Genomic DNA, 7,645 nt, shown 5'->3' with positions numbered 1-7,645 from the left:
ATTAGGGAGAATGGGGGGTCACAGGGTAGAATAACGGGGCATTGAGAGACAATTTGGGGTCACAGGGTGGAATAAAGGGCATTGAGGGAGAAAGAGGGGTAAGAGGTGGAATAAAGAGGTATTAGGCAGAATGGGGTCACAGGTGGAAGAAGGGGTATTGAGGGAGAATGGGGCACAGGGTGGAAAAACGGGGTATTGAGGGAGAATGTGGGGCCACAAATGGAATAAAGGGGTATTAGGGAGAATGAGCGGTGTCACCGTGGGGATGGGGGTAATGCAGATCACACGCGGAATAGTGGGAGGTACCAGTTGATAAAGTGGCTATTAATGGGGGACACTGGCTTGCACAGGGGGTAACTGTGGGATGCTGAAGTTGCTGCCTCTCATGAGCCTCTTCCCCGTAGACCTGTTTGAAGCTGTCCAGGAGATTCTACCCGGTCTGCGGAAGATTGGGATAAAGACCTGGGTCATTGGCCCCGGGAATACCCCGATGATGTCAGGAACCTTCAGAAAATGATAGACGAGACCTCAGAGGCTGAGCCTCCTTCCCAGCCGAGGGTTCCAAGAAACCCAATGGACACCGCCATCTGTATCTTCATCTCCGGCACCCAGTGTTACCATAAATTGATTAAGATAGTGCCGTCATATTCCACAGCGTGGTATCATGTCACTGAGTACCTCCTGTAGGGTGTGGCCGTGACTGTACCCTTTCTTGTTGCCGCTTTTTAGGGTTACCGAAAGCGGCTCGGATCAGCCACCTGAAAACCCTAATGCGCTACCCCTTCCACCAGTTGTGCTGGGCACACTCTGATGACATCATCTACATGTCACTGCCCCTATATCACAAGTATTGAGCCCTACTGGGCATCGGGGGCTGCATCGGTATCGGTGAGTGTTCAGTGATGCTGCTGAGCCGTCCGGGCGCTCCAAGTTGGGCATTAGGGGATGTCTACGTTCCTGGTGCTGCGTATGTCGTTCAAGTTTTTTCCTCCCCAATCAGGGGCTTCACTTGTACTGGAGGAACGATTCTCTGCCACCCAGTTATGGAGCGATTGCCGCAAATATAACATGACTGTGTTTCAGAACATCGGGGAGCTGTACCGGTACCTAACAAACCAGCTACAGGTAAGGCTCTTTACACCTGCTTGTAGCGTGCCCTCTGTGGCCCCTCTCACTGCCTTTATTCTTGGACCCCGTGGTTGTGACAGGTCTGAGGCACATTGTGGGCTATCTGGGATCCATGTCCCCCATTACCATAACACTTGTGTCCCTCTAATTTTTCTCTCGCGGCCGTTATTTACCTGCTAGTTATGGTGTTGCATTTGTAAAGTGCTGAGTACACCTGGTGATGCTGTATAAAGCTCTTGGGGTTCTTACCGTGGCTGATGCTTTCTGGCCTGTATGTGCAGCTGGCCTCATGCTCTTGTGTCTTTGCAGGAGAGACCAGGCTTCTCATCTCTCCAGTTACCCCCATGTCACCCTTCCTGGGGTATGTGGGCAGCCGGGAGCTCTCTGAGAAGAAGCTGCTAAGGGATGTTTTCTGGGTCGGTGACTGCTTCTTCAATACAGGAGACCTGATGATGCAGGATGAGTTGGGCTTCGTGTACTTCCGGGACCGCACTGGAGACACCTTCAGGTACTGAGCATGTGGAGGTCACCTTTTCCTCCCTCTGACACAGTCTCCCTGCCCCTGACACAGTCTCCCTGCCCATACCCGATACAGTCCCTTACGAAAAAAAATTTTGGACATGAAAAAACTGCAATACTGCACTTTTACTGCAGTATTACTGCACATTTACTGCAGTTTTACTGCATTTGTACTTCACTGTACTGCAGTTTAACTGCAGTTATTTTTGTAAGGAAGTACAAATGCAATAAAGCTGCAGTACATTGAAGTACAACTGTAGGTTTGCAATATAAAAAAAAAAGTGCAGTAAATGTGCAGTAAAACTGCAGTACAGTGAAGTACAAATGCAGTAAAAGTGCAGTAAATGTGCAGTAATACTGCAGTAAAAGTGCAATATTGCCGTTTTTTCATGTCCAAAAAACTGCAGTATTACTTCAGAAAAACTGCAGTAATTTTTTGTAAGGGGTCTCCCTGCCCATACCTGATACAGTCTCCCTGCCCCGACACATTCCCCCTGCCCCTGATACAGCCTCTCTGCCCATACCTGATACAGTCTCCCTGCCCCTGACACAGTCTCCCTGCCCCTGATACAGCCTCCCTGCCCTGTCCCTGATACAATCTCCCTGCCCCATCCCTGATGCCGTGTTCGTATACAAACCTTCATTTGTCTAAATAAGCATAGGGATTTGGGATAGTGCGCAGGTAACAATTTTTGTTGTTGTTTATTCTATGTATTTTGGGCTGATGACTACTATAGCCATAGCTACTACCCAAGAGTTTGAGCGCCGGGCTTTCTTCTGTGTGTTTTGTATTTCAATTTTGTATTTCACAGCTAGGTTACAAGTGCTGCCGCCCATCCCATGTGGTCCCTATTAAGGGCTAATAAGTGTAAGGGCTAATAAGTGTTTAGGGGTTCAGAGAATACCCCTTTCTGTCTCATTAGATATTTTTCCCTTTAGCTCAAAGCAGCAAGGTGAATTGTTCAGTGTAGGACTCGCCTAAGAGGTTTGCCGTGACGTGGCAGGCGAGCTTCCATTTTAATGGACATTGGAGTGAAACTAAAAAATCCTTTTCGTTTTCGTATAATCCTATTGCAGATGGAAGGGAGAGAACGTGGCAACCACTGAGGTGTCGTAGATCCTGAGTGGGCTGGATTTCTTCCAGGAGGTCAATGTGTTTGGTGTAGTGGTCCCAGGTAACACGACCCTCTCATACCCCCCAATATTTGCTGCCCTCATAGATTGTGGAAGGTGAATCTTCACTTGATTTTTTTTCTCCAGGACACGACTGCCGGGCCGGCATGGCATCTGTGACTCTGCGCCGCGGCCACAGGCTGGACCTGGAGAGACTTTACACCCACGTAGTGGAGTCCATTACCTCGTACGCCTGTCCACGGTTCATACGATTGATGGTGAGTCTGGGTGTTGGTTACTGTGTGATTGGTTGCTGGTGAATGGGATTCCCCTGTGTGATTGGTTACTGGTGTATGGGATTCCCCCTGTGTGATTGGTTGCTGGTGTATGGGATTCCCTTGTGTGAATTGTTGCTGGTGTATGGGATTCCCTTGTGTGAATGGCTGCTGCTGTATACGATTCCCCTGTGCTATTGGTTACTGGTGTATGCCATTCCCCTGTGTGATTGGTTACTGGTGCATGGTATCCGTGTGGTTGCTAAGCCCTGTACGTTGTTCTGTAGGAGGCGATGGAGTGCACGGGGACCTTTTAACAGCAGAAGCTCCGCCTGGTCAAGGATGGTTTCTCTCCCTTGCGCGTCCAGGAGTGGACGAGAGCGGTCACTGTAAGTGGCCCCTCACAGAGGATCTGTACCATCGGATCATGGACTCGGAGTTCAGGGTTTAGCGGGAGGTAGTAGTGGGGGGTATCCATTCCAGCATTTTCTAATGGTTACGTCACGGAAAAGCCTGGGAATCTTTTTGTAAATTTATCATTTGATAAAAATGTAATTTACGGGACACAATGCGCAGACGTTCTTGTGAATTTTTGTCTTCCTTCGTATTATTTTATATTTTACTATAAAATGGTAACAAAATCTCATATTAAAGCGGAACAGATTGATGACTTTTTCATTTTATTTAAACAGTTTGGTGTGTGGGGAGGGTATTTAATGGCCCTCTCAAGCAGCTTTACAGGTTAGGATTGTGTGGTTAGGGGGCGATGGTTGGATGTATTTTTCGTACAGCTCTCTTGTGGTTGAGAAACTACCCTTTACCCTGCTGAGCCCTCATAATACAGACCCCGTGGACAGATTCCAGGGCTTGTTATGTAAATCAGCCCCCAGACCCCAAATGAATTACATGATCAAATAAAAAACTATAAACGGTTTCTTTCTTTATTAACAGAGCTTGCAAGTAATAAATAATACAATGGTTTGGTTTTTTAAAAAACATTTTTCTTTTTTAACATTTCTTCATGTTTTTTTTTCCCCTTGAGCAGCGGACAGGAAATGTACAGCTCAGGAACTTGAATCCAAATTTGTAGCCACAAAGTTGGAATACAAACAAAAAAAAATAAAAGGAACACACACAAGGCAGCCAATAAAAGAATAAAAAAAATGGGGGGTGTTTTAATACTAAAGTGGGGAGCAGCGGCTGCTGAATCCACCGCCCTTCGTCAACACTGACATCTGCATTCAAGTTTCATTAAGGACATGAAAAGTTATTACAAAACAGAAATATATATTAATAAAACCGCTAAAAGAAAATAACATGTGGGTTTGAACTTCAAAAGGTAACATTGCTGTGGGGGCTGTAACAGGACCCTGCCTTTTGTGCATGCGCTACACACAGACTACAATACTCAATGACAATGTCTCCCACAAACACGCCTGGACTGGCGTGTCTCACCGGTTTGTAAAGTTGTTTGATTTTACATAATATACAGCTATTTTCCGTAGTTTTTCTTTTTTCTTCCTCTTTTACGATAAATAACTTGTACACGGAACGTTTGCAATAAATAATAAATAAATTTTTTAGCTTTATAATGAGAAACCATAATTGTGACCATTTTATTCCCTCTTCAAATAGCAAAATATAAATACAAAATACTAAAACTAAAATATCATTGCATAAAAATTTAGTCATCGAGAACCTCTGCAGCATACTTCTCTGAAGAAGTGGGTTTTAAGATTTTTCTTGAATGTTGAAAGGGAGGGTGAATGCTGAAGGTTCAGTGGAAGTAGATTCCAGAGGTACGGGGAAGCACCATCTTGTAGATGGGAAAATGAAGAGGTGATAAGTGAGGAGGAGAGCCTTAGCCCATGGGAAGAACTTAAGGATCAAGTAGGGGAATATTTGCTTATGAGGGCAGAGATTGTTTCATGTAAAGAAATCAAGACACTGTAAACTGTTAGTTTGAGGAATCATGTTAAACTGTATAACTACATCCAGGTCAGAGGTTGAAACAGGAAAACGGGAAGTACAAGGCAATGCAATATTGCCATAAACAAACTGCCACAGTATTTGCATAATAACTTCATAACATTGCCCTTTTTTGCATTCAATCCAGAATTTGCAAGCAATTAACCTAAAACAGAATCTGAACTGTCTAACATAGTGTGTTACTGGTAGATACACTACAGATCGAGTCTATCTGGTGGTCTGAAACTTGACCGCTATGCAGGGCCACAGGGATTTTGCCTGGGGAAGCTGTTCAGCTCCAAAAGGTGTTGACAAGGGGCTGCCATTGTTCCTGGCTGGTGTGTTTGACACAGAAGAACATACTGGTACATGCGGCTGCATTATGTCATCCTCATTGTATCCTAATGATATGACAGCAGTATTTTCTCTGGCTTGCTTACGTGGTCCAGTAGGACTAAGGGCATTGAGCGCCTCGGTAGGGTCTCGTGCAGGATGTTCATAGGTTTGTTCGGTGAGTTGTTCTGCCACTCGCAGGTCAACTCGATTGCGGCGATAGAGACTGCCTTCCACATCTACAAGATATGAGCGAGGAGCAACCCATTGAACACAGGAACCCAGTCTCCAGCGACCAGTCCTATCACCAGGGAGTGGCTTCATACGGATTGGTTCTCCAACACTTAATTCAGGTAGGTCTTTGGCAGAGACATCGTATGTCAGTTTGGAGATCTGTTTCGTCCGTCGCAATTTCTCCAGTACACCTGTTACAACACAAGGATTAAGTCATTTGTTGGCCGCTGGCAATGAAGTCTTCAGTCTCCTTGACATCAAGTGCTGTGCAGGACTGCTGTCCATGCCTTTGGTTGTGGTGTACCTCCAATGTAGAATGGCTTTCCATGGGTCATTTCTATCATAATTGGCCTTCTTGCAAAGATTCTTTACTATCTTTACAGCTGATTCCGCTTTGCCGTTAGCTTGTGGGGGAAGAGGTAAGATGCTCAAACCTGCAATCTGTAGAGAACCGTCTAAATTGCTCACATACAAATTGAGGTCCATTATCCAAGATTACTCTGTCTGGCTGTCCATGACGTGCAAACTGTGCTTTACAATGCTTGATCGTAGTTTCAGCAGACAGATCGGGAAGGAGCTCAATCTCCCAAAAGTCAGAATAGTGATCAACAATTACTAGAAGATCTTGCCCTGCATAATTCAATAACTCCATGCTTACAATTTGCCAAGGTCAGGTGGGCAGCACATGCGACATCATGGCTTCTTTCTGTTGTGTCTATGCATATTCATTGCATGCTGAACAACGACTAACAAAGTCTCTAATCGCATTCTGCATGTTGGGCCAGTATAGGGCTGCAACGAACGATTATTTTCATAATCGATTAGTTAGCCGATTATTTTTTCGATTAAACTAGTAATCGGATAAAAAAAACTATGCAAATTTGTCCTTTATTTAAAATAAAAATGTATAATTTACATTAAGATATGTCATTAACACTTTTATCTCTATCACAATGGCATTTCTCTATTTGCCTTCTTATTTCACTGACATAATAATTAAAGCTATATTTTAAGGTACAAGAACCCAAAACACATTATTTCTCAAACTAAGTTTTACCAAAATACCAAAAAAAGTTTTACTAGTAAATATTAATTTATGTAAACTATTTTTTCATATTTAATAAAAACTATGAGAAAAATGCCTCTTGTTTATATTTTCTTTTATTTGCCAACCTGCCCCCCAGTTATGCACATCTCACCCCCAGCTTGCCACTCTGCCCCATATATGCCTTATACCCTCCTATATGCCAGAGATGCCACTGTGCCCCGATATCCCTTATACCTCCTATATGCCACTCTATCCCGATATGCCTTTTACCCCCGATATGCCTTATACCCCCTGTATGCCACTGTGTTCCCCTGATATGCCTTGATATGCCACTGTGCCCTGATATGCCTTATACCCTCCTATATGCCACTGTGCCCCTGATATGCCTTATACCCCTCCTATATGCCACCGTGCCCCCTGATATGCCTTATAACCCCTGATAGGTCACTGATATGCCTTTTACCCTTGATATGCCACTGTGCCCCCTGATATGGCTTTTACCCCCTAGATGCCACTGTGCCCCCTGATATGCCTTTTACCCCCTATATGCCACTGAGATGCCACTGTGCCGGCCTTAGGGGTGTGCGGCCGCACAGGGCACCATTGTTTTTTTTTTAAACTTTATTTAACATCCTCTATGTTTTAATTTAAGTCCCGGGCAGGGGCGCCGAGCGGTCGCTTGTGAAGTTTTCAGCGACCCATCGGCGCCCCTCACTCTCCGTGACTCCGTTGCAGTGCCAGCGTTTCATGCTGGGTGCCGGAATATGACGTCATATTCCAATTGATTTATACCTGCAAAGCTGGGTGTGTGTTATTCTGTTGATCTGTATCTGGTACGCTCTGTTTCCATACATTATTATTGTATACCTACAAATAGAGGGTTTGTATGTCTGATTAATCTGCAACAGTTCATCCAGGTGCAGTTGAACTGTGTGTTGTGCACACTCAGGTGTACCACAAGCTGCTGTAGCTCTGCTAAGAGTGTCACTAATTTACATTTCAGGTCCAGGTTTATAGACAACATTTA

General features: G+C 44.7%; 1 pseudogene; it reads left to right on the top strand.

Moving 5' to 3' along the window:
* The first annotated feature begins 364 nt into the window (after positions 1-364).
* Positions 365-3,352, top strand: LOC149276998 (long-chain fatty acid transport protein 3-like; annotated as a pseudogene).
* Positions 3,353-7,645: the final 4,293 nt, after the last annotated feature.

The sequence above is a fragment of the Sceloporus occidentalis genome, unplaced genomic scaffold, assembly GCF_023333645.1.
Source record: "Sceloporus occidentalis isolate IW3139 unplaced genomic scaffold, rSceOcc1.0.p SCAF_222, whole genome shotgun sequence".
In the NCBI taxonomy this organism is placed as follows: domain Eukaryota; kingdom Metazoa; phylum Chordata; class Lepidosauria; order Squamata; family Phrynosomatidae; genus Sceloporus; species Sceloporus occidentalis.
The sequence above is the reverse complement of the archived record's forward strand: the minus strand, read 5'-3'. Positions and strand labels throughout refer to the sequence as shown.